This window comes from Lygodium microphyllum, chromosome 29, assembly GCF_053477565.2.
Source record: "Lygodium microphyllum isolate KBCC chromosome 29, Lygodium_microphyllum_v1.1.10, whole genome shotgun sequence".
NCBI classification, from domain to species: Eukaryota; Viridiplantae; Streptophyta; class Polypodiopsida; order Schizaeales; family Lygodiaceae; genus Lygodium; species Lygodium microphyllum.
The window spans coordinates 114,919,481-114,933,632 of record NC_141163.1 but is presented as its reverse complement, the minus strand read 5'-3'; positions in this window follow the sequence as shown (position 1 = coordinate 114,933,632).

Genomic DNA, 14,152 nt, shown 5'->3' with positions numbered 1-14,152 from the left:
ATGTCACCTTTAAGCCTCTCCCAATAGTAGCTCTTTCTGACTGCATTGAGGGACTTGGCATAGCCAGGATGTTCTGTGAAGGGGGAATCATGAGCCTCCCAAAGTATCTTCTGCTTGAGTGGCTGGCTTGTCGGTATACATAATCTCATTCTATAGTAGACAAGTCCACTATTGATAGAGAATTCGTGATACTTAGCTTGTAGCTTTTGGTCCTGATCCTTGATAGGGATCTCCCTTAGCATCTTTTGATAGGTTGGATCATGGCATGCTTCTTCTCTAGCTAGCTCAATTATTGGATTGTTTGGCATGGATAGCTTTGTGGCTAGAGATCTAATTGTTGATGGGTTTTGAAATATTAGAGAATTAAGGAATGCCTTGCGACTGAGTGCATCGGCAACTACATTCTCCTTTCCAAGCCGGTATTTGATTTCAAAATTATACTCCTCTAGCACTTCAATCTGTCAATGTTGCCTCATGTTGAGTTCGTTCTGGGTAAAGATCCACTTGATAATTTTATGATCCGTCACTAGGGTAAACTTGTTACCCAACAGGTAGTGTCTCCAAAGCTTGAGAGCATGGATGATAGCTAACAACTCTAGATCATGGGTAGCATAATTCTTCTCATGGCTCTTCAATTTTCTTGAAGAGTATGCTACATGATGACCTTCTTGCATAAGCATACATCCTAGGGCAAGTGTGCTAGCATCAGACTTTGAACTCCTTACCGAGGTCCGGAAGTTTCAGGATAGGTGCTGATACCAAACTTTGCTTTAACCCATCAAAGCTAGATTGTTCGCATATAATCGATGTTTGCTTCTTTAGTAGATCTATCAGAGGTGTTGCAAGCAAAGCATAGTCTTTGATAAAGACCCTATACCATCCTATCAATCCAAGAAAACTGTGTTTTTCTTTGATAGTTGTTGGTATTGTCCATTCTAGAATATCTCTCACTTTGGCCCTCGGATCCACTAAGATTCCTTTCGCTGATACAATGAATCCCAGATATTCAATCTGACGTTTGAAGAATGCACACTTCTTCATCTTGGCATAAAGCTTGTGTGCCCTCATTGTCTCAAGGACAATCCGAAGCTGGGGTTCATGATCCTCTATTGAGTGTTGAAATGACTTATTTTTTAGCTGATTTTTGTTGTTTTTGAGAGCTGAATGGTTGATTTTATGAGATGATTGATTGATTTGGAAGTGGTTTGAGAATGTTTTGGATGATAATGATGGTGTTTTGGAAGTTCATGATGTTTATTGGTGGTTCTATGATGTTCTGATAGGTTTTGTTTTGTTCTTTTTTGCTCTGTTTTGGTCTGTTTTGTTCTGATTATCTTCTGTAAGGAGGGATGGAGTATTGATTGATGAAGATTGAGATCTTGTGAAAGCTTATTGAATGGTTTGTGAGAGTTTGGAATGGTTTGGAAGTGAGTTATGTGGTTTTGATGACCTTCTATAACCTTCTGTAGGTCTTCTGTAGAGCTTCTGTCTCTGTTCTGTTCTGTACTGTAGCTGTTCTGGTACTGTTCTGTGACTGTTCTGTATGCTTCTGTATGTGTTCTGATGGATGAGAGTGTAGCTTGGAAAATTTTTCTAGCCTTGGAAAGAGGTGAATACAAGTGCAAAAGATCTGAAAGAAGTGAAAGAAGTAGCTGTTGCTGAAGACTCAAGAGAAGACTAGAGTGAAGTGACAGTAGTGAGCTATGAAAGGACACTGTAGTGGCTCTAGTGACCCTTCATATCAGACATACCTCTTGGGAGGGGTATCCACGACCTAAGAAGGATTATTGAGATTGATTTTGAGAGATTTTAGTGAGGATATAATGTATTATTGATGGAGAGAGAGAAAGAGAGTCAGAGATAGCCAATTTTACTCAAACAGAGTGATTGTATATGAGAGATTGAGAGAGAAGACTATGAAGATATTGAAGATGAATACTATGTGATGTATTTCCATTCAAAGATGGTGTATTCCTTTGCTTTCTTTGTTCTATTGATGGATTTTGTGAGGATATTGAAGAATATGATTGATTCTATCAAATCCGTGGGAGATCTACATAATGCTGCATGAAGATTTGTTGTGCCTGGTGTTCTTTTCTTCATTGTGATCATATGAAACATGATAAACAAGCTTGTTGATGTTACAAGATAGATTTTCTTGCAAGATAATTCCCTTTTCCTTGGTGTTCCTCTCGGGGCTCCATGTTTTTGGTGCGCAGCCGGGGAAAACTTACCATCAACAAGCACCAGAAGAGGCTGAAAATGAAGGAAATGGCATTGCCAAGAAGAGAAGAATTCAATGGATGTTTGTAAAGTTCCTTCTTCCACTGAAGAGTTGGAATTCCTCATAATCAAAGCCACTTTCCACAAGAAGTTCATCCCACAATGGTGGAAACACATCACCATCATGATGCATGCTTTATGTGGTGGGCAGTTTCCTCTTCCTGTTGAAGCAGCAGAAACTTGCATCTTGGTGGCAAACTGTTTGGGAACAAACTGAAGAGCAAAAACAGAGAGAATGACCATCCATGGAAGATTTGGCATTCATTGAAAAGTTTCCAGACAACATCAAGTGGGAGATTGTGAAGAAGCTTCAGGAGTCTTGGTCTGTAGAGGTTCACAAAGACAAGAAGGAAAAAAGTTGGAATTTGTTCGTGGACGCTCAACAGCAAGATACATGGGATGCTTGGTGTACTGATAATCTTCTGTTTGTTCAATTAGCAACCCACTGGAAGTTGGTAGACAGAGTGTTTTTCACAACATACACTGTTGAAACCATCAGAAGTTGGCATTACTATGATGATGGCACCACCACAATGCTCAGACGTATGCATTTTGACACCTTCAGAACCGAATATCTTCCTCTGTGCAGTGGCATGAAAGCAGAATTCAAGGACATTGAAAATAAAGAAGTAGAAGAAATATTGGCAAGAGAGTCCTCCAGAGACTGAAGCCTTCTGTTAACCCTCTGTGGAGCACTAACAACATAGTGGAGCCACACCCCTGATGAATGACACAATAAAAAGGCAAGTGTTAGAACGAGTCCAGAGGTACGTGAGAAGAGAGAAAGTAAGAATCAGAGCCGAGAGCGAGCTCGCAATAGAAGCCGACTTTGACGCCCTTGCGGAACTCTTTACAGAAGTCCCAATGGCACATCAAGCCCTTCCTCCTCCTGCTGGAGGTCCACTTCCAAGCCAGATCCGTCCTGGAAATATTGATGATAGGCCAGCGAATGTAGTCCCATTGCCAGTTTTTAAGGGAGAGTACAATGAAGACCCCGATCTTCATGTAGCAGAATTTATGGTAGTATGTGTGGCTAACAATGCCAGAACCCCTGAGTATTGTTTAGCAATATTCCCCGCCACTTTCAAGGGCGCGGCGTTTCAGTGGTATGAGAGACAAGCAGCAGGAACTTTTGGCACATGGGACGACCTGAAGTTGGCCTTCCTCACTAAATTTAGGCGTGAAGGTTTTGAAGAGCGGATGCAAGAGGAATTTATGAACCTAAGTCAATCTTCTGGAGAAGGAGTGGAAGCTTATGTCTCACAAATGGAATCCATCCTAAAGAGATGGACTAACCATAATCTAGATGATGGCATTCAAAAGGGGGCGTTTCTCAGAGGATTACAACCAGAAGTCTGTAAGTTTGTGGAGCTGCAAAGACCAGCCACACTGCAAGCTGCAACAGAAGGTGCAAGACTGTACGATGAGGTGGAAGCTTGATTAGCGATGAATACAGGAAGAGGAGTCCTACCTCCTCTGATGCCAGGAATGATGTATCCACCAAATGCAGTTCCAGGGACTGTTCCCTATCCCTACCAACAGATGCCCTCGGTATCACAGTACAGTGCACCAAATCCACAGTGGCCACAATCCATGCCTCAAATGATGGTTCAACCACAACAACAATGGTCCCAACCAATTTCCTCAATGCCAAATCAGCAGCAACAGTGGAATCCTACCAACTGGAGCCAACAGCCAACAGTTCAAACAGGAGCTTTGAATCAGAACCAGAACAGAGACCCCTCTGTACCAGCCCAACCCATTTATGCAATGATTACAGAAACACCTCAAAACCCTCCTGCCAGTGTCTCAGGAGGAGAAATCTTGAAGGACTACTTATCTAACTCAGTTGCAAACATAAAAAAGTATTTGATGGATGTGATTACAGAGCAACTACAGACGTTGAAAGTGAACACAGCGAGCATATCCAACATTGCAGGAGCAGGAAGAGATGTGATGCGGTCAAATACTTGGTGTGGTAAGTGTCATCAAGCAAGTCATTTAGCCACTGAATGTACACGAAAACCAACTATTCCTGGGGCCTTCTATTCCTACTATTTGCGAAAGAACCATACAGAGGACATTTGCTCTCTGAAGGAGATGCATGATAGGAGAAGGAAGGAAGAAGACGCAAGATTCAACTTGTTGGAATCCAAAATGACAACACAAGATATTGGACCCAAGCCTAGAGAGTTTGGTCCTAATTTCGGACCCAGAAGATTTCCCTCTCAAAGTTACAGAGGAAGACAGTCTGGCGGTGGTCAGAGACCAGAAGTGGAATGTTACAGATGCGGAAAAGGGACACATCTCACCAAATTGTCCAAATCCTCGAAGGTCAGTGGATTACAAGCCCTTATGCAGTCGATGCAAAGGAGAAGGCCACACTGCAAAAGACTGTCCAAGCCCAGCCCCAGTGAAAAACAGTGCTACTGATAGTCCGGCCAAGGCCCAAGAGCCTACCTCCAATTTGGTGGAATTGGAAGTTGCTGCCATCACGCGTACAAAGCAGAAGGAACCACTTATCCAGAAAGAAAATAACCCTCCTGCCAGAACATTGAAGTTCAATCTTCCACCAGAAGAACAGAACAGAACAGAGCCTAACAGTGCCGTACAGAGCTCTACAGTGCCACAGAGAGTTACAGAGACAGTTACAGAGATAGGACCAGAGGTCCAGGATACAGAAGAGGAGGAAGTGCCACAAGTGGCTGAAGAAGTTCTTGTAATTCCTTTGTTGGAAGAAAGAGGGAAAATGAAAATGGGTGTTGCCCCATTCCCTAACCGGTTAGAGAAGCCAATGGATCCTATTAAGGAATACGATCTAGTTAGAGATCTAGATACCTTTAGACCAAACCTCACATTCTGACAATTATTGATGTTGTCTCCCAGTTGCCGGAAAAGGTTCAAAAGTATGCTGACAAGAAGACGTGGTTTAAGGATTGCTCCCTCAATAGCAACAAAGTCCAACAAGGCTTCAGAGCCTGTAAAAGAAGTGGATGTGGCTAATGCTTTCCTAGATCCGGGTACTCCAGAGACTGGCGTGTGGATAGAAGGCTGCTTCATTGCAAATGCACTGATTGATGGTGGTTCATCAGTAAACATTATGACGGATATTACAATGAAGGATTTAGGCCTACAAGGTGTGCAACCCACCCAATGGCTCATCAGACTGGCGGATCATAGTAGAATCAAGCCTTTGGGCATTCTCCCATATGTGAAGACTACAGTGGTTGGAAAAGATTATTGGCTAACCTATCTGGTGGTGAAGCCAAACTCTTATGGTACATCCTATCCTCTGTTACTGGGCAGACCATGGCTTTTTGAAGCCCGAGCAAGGACGGATTGGTTCAAAGGAACTTTGACCTTGGGTAGAGGACCCAACAAAGTGGTGCTGAAACTGTATAGTTCTCAAAAAGGACATGGATCCACCTCCTTGGAATTATCTTCTGACTCCCCTGATGAGGCTACGGATGGAACATCAGCAGAGGGAGATGTTGTCAAATAGATCCTTCCCAAGAAAATAGTGGCACATTCCTTAACAGTGGATATTGTAAGCCGACTTCCAAAAGATGCAAAGCCATTATCAATGGGTGAATACTTCCTGCCTGAACCGGGAATGACTTCTGAAATCACTTCTGATAGTGAGATAGAAGCAGGGATGTACTGCTCTCCCTGTTACATGGCCATAGCAGAGCCAGAGACAGAGGCAGGAGAGGAAACAGAGAATCTATTCTTCTGTTACAGAGCTCCTACAAAGACAAGGACAGAAACAGAAGCAGAAATAGAAGCAGAGACAGAAGCAGAAGCAGAGACAGAAGCAGAGACAGAGACAGAAGAGGTTGGATATGAAATGGATGAAGAAGGTTATGAAAGTGAGCCAGAAGAATCTATCCCACCTGAAGAGGATACATTTGAAGAAGAAGTTCCAGAAGCATCAGAAGCAGATAAGCTCATGCTATGGGACAGAATGGTGATGGTACCATTTGGTCTAGTAAATGGATCTTCTCGTATGCAAAATCGTTATAAGGAATGGATTAAGAAGAATAAGCCGTCTTTCAGTAGTGGCTCATGCCGTCCTAACCCATTTTTGCCGAAGAAAGATGATGATGATGCACCGTGCCAACAAGCACCAGTCCCACAAACCCAACAGAAATCAGAGGGTCCCTGTTATGTGACGTTCCTGGATGTGTCGTCATCAGAAGATGAGTCTTCAAGCCAAGAGGTAATTACTCTTGAAACCAAACCCCCGAAACGGCTCTTATCCCATTCCAACATCTTAAAGAGCAACCTAAGTCTCCACCAAAAGAAGAAATTGGTTCTAGTGGGACATCAGAAGAGGACACCACTCCCTTGAAGAAGTCGGATCTGTACCCAGAAGCAGTCCACAGGACCTTCATCCGTGAAGTAGAAGGTGAAAGGCAGTTAACCTTTGTGGATGCAAAAGGCACTGAACGCCACTTGAAGGTGGGTAGCAGCCTTCCAGAAGAGGAGTTGTCAACCTTGTACAACTTATTGAAAGAAAATTTGGACGTGTTTGTGTGGTCCTACAAAGACCTAAAGGGGATTGATCCCACAATATGTCAATATCATATTGACTTGGAGCCTGATGCCAAGCCAGTACGGCAACGACAGAGGCGAATGAATCCGAATTATTCCACATTGGTGAAAGCGGAGTTGCTGAAGCTTCTGGAAGCCAAGTTCATCTATCCAGTGGCAAATAGTGAATGGGTTTCACCCATTGTGGTTGTACCCAAGAAGAATGGCAAATTGCGAAAATGTGTGGATTTCCGAAAGCTTAATTCCAAGACAAAGAAGGATCACTTTCCTATCCCTTTCACAGACCAACTGTTGGACACAGTGGCAGGACATGAGCTTTATTCTCTTCTGGATGGATTCAGCGGATACAACCAAGTCCAAATCGCAGAAGAAGACCAGTCCAAAACAACCTTCACCACAGAATGGGGGACCTACGCTTACCGAGTGATGCCATTTGGACTATGCAATGCCCCTGCTACTTTCCAATGAGTCATGATGGCCACATTTCAAAATCATCTGCACGACTTTATTGAGGTATATTTGGATGACTTCTGTGTCTATAGTTTGATACTTGAACACTGGGAACACCTGGAACAATGCTTTGACCGATGTCGGGAGTATGGGATTTCCCTCAACCCCGACAAATGCATCTTTGGGGTTTCTTCTGGAGTCCTGTTGGGCCACATTGTCTCTGCACAAGGGATATCAACAGACCCTGCAAAGATCGAAAAGATCGCAGCTCTGGCAGCACCTACCAACCTCAAACAGTTGAGAGGATTCCTAGGCCATGTGGGTTACTACAGAAGGTTTATAGCCCATTTTGTGACAAAGGCAACTTCCTTGCACAAGCTTCTGAGGAAAGATGTAGAGTTTACTTGGACGGAAGAATGTGACAAAGCCTTCCACACTCTGAAGTAGTGTCTGATTGAGGCACCCATTCTGCAACCTCCTAATTGGACAAAAGAGTTCCATGTACACACTGATGCATCAATTGAAGGTTTAGGTGATGTCCTCTGCCAAAAGGGCTCCTCGAAGTTGGATCAACCAATCTATTACGCAAGCCGAAAAGTCACTGATAGGGAAGGGAACTATACAGTGACAGAGCTGGAGTGCTTGGCAATGGTGTTTGCCTTGGAAAAGTTTCGCCATTACCTCCTATCTACCCACTTTAAATTTTATGTAGATCATGAGGCCCTGTCCTTCTTGATGAACAAAGCAGATGTGAAAGGACGAATGATGAGATGGCTCCTTCTATTCCAGGAGTTTGACTTCGAGGTGATTACTAAGCCTGGTCGTTCCCATGTTTTGGCTGATCATCTGTCTCGTATCCCATAAACTACAGACGAGGAGTAGGATGATCCAGACCTCCTTGATGCTTCCCTATTCTTAGTAGAAACTGTAACCCCCTAGTATGCAAACATTGCCAATCTGTTGGCAACCCAACAGTACCCTCCTTGTATCTCTAGTCGGGAAAGGAAGAAGCTTATGCTAGAATCAGCCCCCTATACCTTGTTAGGTGGTGCACTGTACAAGAAAGGCAAAGATGAAGTGCTCAGAAGATGTGTTGCAGGATATAAGATTGGGATTGTTTTGAAGGCTTGCCACGACGAGCCATGTGGAGGTCACTTTGCAAGAGAAGCTACAACCAGGTTGGCTCTGCTAGCAGGTTATTGGTGGCCTACCATTCACAAAGATTCCTATGATTACTGTAAAAGATGTGATGCTTGTCAAAGAATGGGGAAACCGACCAAGACAAGTGCCATGCCACTGCAACCTATCCTTCCGTTGAAGCCATTTGAGAAGTGGGGCATCGACTTCGTAGGTCTGATCGATCCTCCCACCAGAAGGAAACAGAACAGATACATCCTCGTATGTATGGATTATGTCACAAAGTGGTGTGAAGCTAAAGCCCTAAAGCGGGACGATGGTAACAGCGTGGCCCTATTCATGTATGAGAATATCATCACCCGTTTTGGCAGTCCCTTAGAGCTGGTAAGTGACAGAGGCACTCATTTCCTCAGCAAAGTCATGGAAGAGTTGACAGAGTTGTATAAGATCCGCCATCGCAAGTCCACTCCCTATTACCCTAGAGCCAACGGCCAAGTCGAAGTCACCAATCGCATCCTCTGCTCGATTCTGACAAGAACAATCGCCGCACATCGTCGTGATTGGGACGATCGACTTACAGAGGCCCTCTGGGCGTACAGAACCTCCCATAAAGCAGCAACAGGACAGACACCCTTCCAGTTGGTGTATGGTATAGAAGCTGTTTTTCCTGTTGAATTGGAACTACCCTCTTTGAGAGTGGCTATCAAAGAGCGTTTGGGGGACGATGATTCACTGCAACGCCATCTCCTGCACTTGGAATGTTTAGACGAAATTCTTAGGATGGCTCTACAGTGTATGGAAGCCACGCAAGCTCGATGTAAGGCTTACCATGATAGCTTCATCAAGCACAAGGAGTTCAAAGAAGGTGATTTGGTCCTAGCCTATGATTCACGATTTGGCAAGTTTCCTGGCAAGCTCCAACAGCGGTGGATGGGCCCCTATAAGGTACTTGCCGTCAACCCTAATGGCTCTGTCCAAGTACAGACCGTTGATGCCTCTGATGATCCCTTTCTGATCAATGGATATCGCCTGAAGAAGTACTTCCCTCCTTGGGGATCTTGACAATTACGGACACTTGATCCTTTCCCTCGTTGGCGCGGCACTGTACTTCTTATGATGCTACTTCTGATAGCCGTTCTTCAGTCACTCCTGATGAAGTGGACGCAACCCTCTGTCCCCTCAACTCCACCCTCCAGCCTTGATCTCTTATCCTCTATTTTCCACCAGTGACAGTGGCGAGGTTGGTCTTGATACATGGTCTTTCTACCATTCCCTTGCTCAATTTGAAAAAAAAAAGAAAAAAAAACAAAATATATCGGTTATGGGAGAAAAGGACTTAGGTCCCTGTCATGCCGACCTATTCTTCGAGAAAAGGTGGAAACACCCTCGGAAATAGGGAAAAACAAGAAAAAGAAGAAGAAAAAAAAGAAAACAAACAAACAAATCTGTTATGAGAGAAAAGGAAGCAATTCCCTGTCATAGCAGGCCTCGTTCCAAGAAAAGGTGGTAAACACCCTTGGGCGAGAAGCTGGCTGTGGAAAAGGTGGTATTACCCAGCAGTCCAGAAAGTGGATTCATTAATTGATATTCCCAGGATCCAATTCCGAAGTTGCCTCCCTTGGTACGTTGTGTCCTGGGTCTCTCTGCAAAGTGTCTAACTGTCCTCTAGCAGACGACATGTTCCTATCCAATAAAACGTTTGATTTGATGGCTACCTCCCTGGGTACGCCTCTTCAACAATTGATGACGCGATCTTCATCGACAAACAATCGAGTGATGTGAGCTTTCATCCTAACCGGATGGGGAAGTGAGTATGGGTTGCCCTCTGTATCTATCAACAGAGAGTGAGACAGAGGGTGGGTCGAGAGACCAGTCTTTTCCCTTCAAATCAAATGAGAGGTGAGAAGTGTGAATGAAGTGTTGCACGCACGGGATGGGCCTCTCAATGCACAACGCACAATTTGTTTCTGTGCACTGCACCATAAGGCTCCCTGGCCTTCCTTCTCGCACCGTATGCCGGCACAGGGCGGGATGCATAGTTGCACCATCAAATGCGCACACTGCATACAACCTTTGCACAAGTGACTGTGAGGATTACATCAATGGGTTTTAGGAAAAGGCTGCCCTCTTGTATCTATCAACAGAGCGTGAGATAGAGGGTGGGCTGAGTGTGACTGGATTTTCTTCAATCAATTACCGAGAGGTGAGATTGAGGGACAATACGACACTTGGAGTTAGGTATGTTCCCGTTTCCCTATGCACCCACGAGATGGGTCTTTGCCGTCATCACAAGACACATCGCCCTGTTCTGTACACTGCACTGTAAGGCTCCCTTGCCTTCCTCCTTACACCTATGCCAGACGGGTTGGACGCACTAATGCACCATCAATTGTGCACCCTGGCATACCCCTTCTGCACCATTCCCCCTTGACGATTCCTCAACCGGGTATGAGATATGGGTTTTAATCATTCTTCCTCGAGTGATATTAGTCATGGGGCGAGTGACTGTTCTTTCATTTCATTTGAGTGACTGCGAGTTGAGTGTAGTATCCCTAATCATCGACGGATTTCCTGCGATTCCTTCAATCAGCTATCTCCCTGGGTACTGTTGCCTGGTCCCTGCCATGAAGGACGTGCGCCGAGAAGATGCCTTGGTACCTCCAGCGCCGACAACAACACTGGACGTGCCATCGACACTCAACCTTGCTTCTTGACGAAATGGGCCAAGTTTTTCTAACCCTCCCACTTTGGTTTCTTCGTGACGGTCATGTTTTAAGTGTGGGGACATTAGTGGATGGTCTGTGGCGTGGTCCTAGGTCCCTATTGCTCGGTTAACCCTATCCGTTAAGGTCTTAAGTGTGGGGACGCGTCCCTGCGCGTCTACATTGCCTACCCCTCTGCATATGCCTTAACCTGCTCATGCATGTTTTCCATGCCTTGCTTTTACCCTGATGGGGTCCCTTCCCACCCACCCGGTTATGTTCCACCCACCCTTGGGGCTGTTCCCTTGCAGTTTTCCTTCATTCCCTACTTTTGTGGTCCTGCCATGTGAATGCACCCTACGTTCACCGAGGTCCAAATCCAACCTTATAGCCCTGTTCCTTCCTTTGAACAGCCCATTTTTCCTTTTTACCTACCCCTGTTCCGGTGCACGGTTTTTGAGTTATTAATTTTTGAAGCATTTTGCACAAATAAGCCAGTTTTCCATGTGAACGTGCTTTTCTTGCTTCAGAACCGTGATCTGCCATCATAGCCCTACCAAGAATTTTTCCCTTGACATTTTTCCTTTTTACTCCGAGTCATTCTGATGCACGGTTTGTCCAATATTAATTTTCCGGTTTTTTACGCATTTTTCGTGCGTCTTTTTGACCTTTTTCAATGTGACTCTGCCCTATTTGCATCGGAATTTCAATTTGATTTTACAACCATGTCCCTTGTGTCTTCCCTCACCTTTTTCCTTTTTCCTCCATCCTTTTTCGACTTCCGGATTTTTACTTATTAATTTTTCAATGCGTTTTCGAGCGTATTTTTGGAGTTTTTCGCATGTGAACCCCTCCTACTTCCACCAAAACTGCGGTTTAACATGATAACCCTGTGCCACTCCTTCTTGTGGACATTTTTCCTTCTTACTTCATGTCATTCTGGTGTACGGTTCGTCCGATATTAATTTCCGATCCCATTTTCAGGTTTGTTTTTTTGGTTTTTCCCATGTGAACGCGTCTTATCTCCATCGTAATTATGTTTTGATGTGATAGAATTGTCGAGCACATCTTTCTCCACAGTTTTCCTTTTTTCTGCACCTCATTCCGATGCACGAATTTTCTGATATTAATTTTTAATTGCATTTTGTGGTCCGTTTTTTGTGTTTTTTGCATGTGACCGCCCTTTACCCTTCCTGGAACCTCCGTGGTCTATTTTCCCTTTTTTCCCCTTGTCGTCCTGCCCACTTTTTGTTTTTACGATATTTCGGTTTGACGTCCGGATTGGGAGTTATTAATTTTTCTTTATTTTTACGTGTATTCGCGCGCCTGTTTTGCGCGTGAACGCGCCTTTTTTCGATTTTACGCATTTCCACGCACCCCGGTCGTGTCCGCATGACCCGTGTCGTCATCCCGGTGCCATTTCAATCCCGTCACGGTAAATTTTTTTACCCCGCCCCGCGCACGTGCGCGGGACGGGGATACGCCCCCTTTTAACCCTACCCACCCCCCTTGGGCCCCTTCCCACCCACCCTACCCCACCCACCCTGCCCTACCCACCCTACCCCTCTTGACCCTACCCACCCTGCCCACCCCCCTTTGGACCCTGCCCACCCCTTCCCCCCAACCACCTCCCTCCCCATCTCCCCCTATGCGTTCCCTTCTCCCTCCCTCTCCCTTCCTTCTCTCTCCATCTCACTCCTCCTCCCTCCTCCTCCTCCTCCTTCCTTTCTTCTCCTCTCCTCCTGCAGGTCGCCGCCACGCTCCCAAAGGTCGCCGCCGTTCCCTCCTGCGGGTCGCCGCCACGCTCCCAGAGGTCGCCGCCGTTCCCTCCTGCAGGTCGCCGCCGTCTCCTGCCCGCTCCACGCCTGCCGCCGCTGTCGCCTGAGAACCGCGCCCCGCCGCCTGCGGAACGCGCGACGCCGCCAGGAGCCGCCGCGTGGATCAGTGTCGACACCGCCTGGACCGACTCACCGCCGTCGCCGCCGGAAGCACCAGCTACCGCCTGACCAGAGCCGCCGCCGCGCAGGATCGCCGCCCGTGCCGCCGCTCCCCGGCCGTGCCACCGCCCTCCACGCCCACTCCTCCTGCACCTCCTCCTACTCCACCACCTACCTCCACCTCCCCTACACCCAGGTTAGTTACTAACCTTGGTGTAGTTAACACTAACCTAAGCTTAGTTAATCACTAACCTAAGTTAAGTTAAAACTAACCTAGGTTAGGTTAACAATTAACTTAACATTAGTTAACCTCTAACTTAACTCCAGTTAACAACTAACTAACTAACCCTAGTTAGTTGTAACTAACCCTAACCCTAACCCTAACCCACCTTAGGTTACCTAACCCCCTTTAGGTTAGTTTCTACTAACTGGACGTATCTGACTTATCCAACCTGACTAACCTAACCTGACTTGACTTCCTGTGACTTACATGACTTACCCAGACTAACCTGACTTAACTGACTTACTTCTAACTGACTTATCTGATTAATATGATTTATATGATTTAATTAATTTCTAAATTAATTTTTCCATCAAAATAATTCAAAAAAATTTCTAAAATTTCCCTTTGCTTTTTGCCAATTTTTGGGAGTTTGTGCACTGGAAATTACCCACCCTAAAATTTCTGAAAATTACATATTTCCTAATTTCACCCCCAAATTGCCAATAAATGTAGAAAATTCATTTAAAAATAGTAAAAAATTTCTTAAAAATTTCCCTCACCCCCCTTGACCATTTTTCATTTATTTTTCACTTTAAAAAATTATCATACATGGTACCCCTATTGTTTAAAAAAAAAACCGACAAACCAACAAACGGAAATTTCCCTTACCACTCTTTATTTTATTTGCCTAGACCCCATTGTGGCTATTTCCTCCATATTCCTGTGTTGTTTATATTAATTTTCCTTTTATTCTTTTTATTCTTATTAAAAAAAATAAACACAAATAAAAACCAATAAAACACATCCACAACCCATAATAACCACCCAAAAAGAAAAAATCAACCATAAATACTCACAACTTAAAA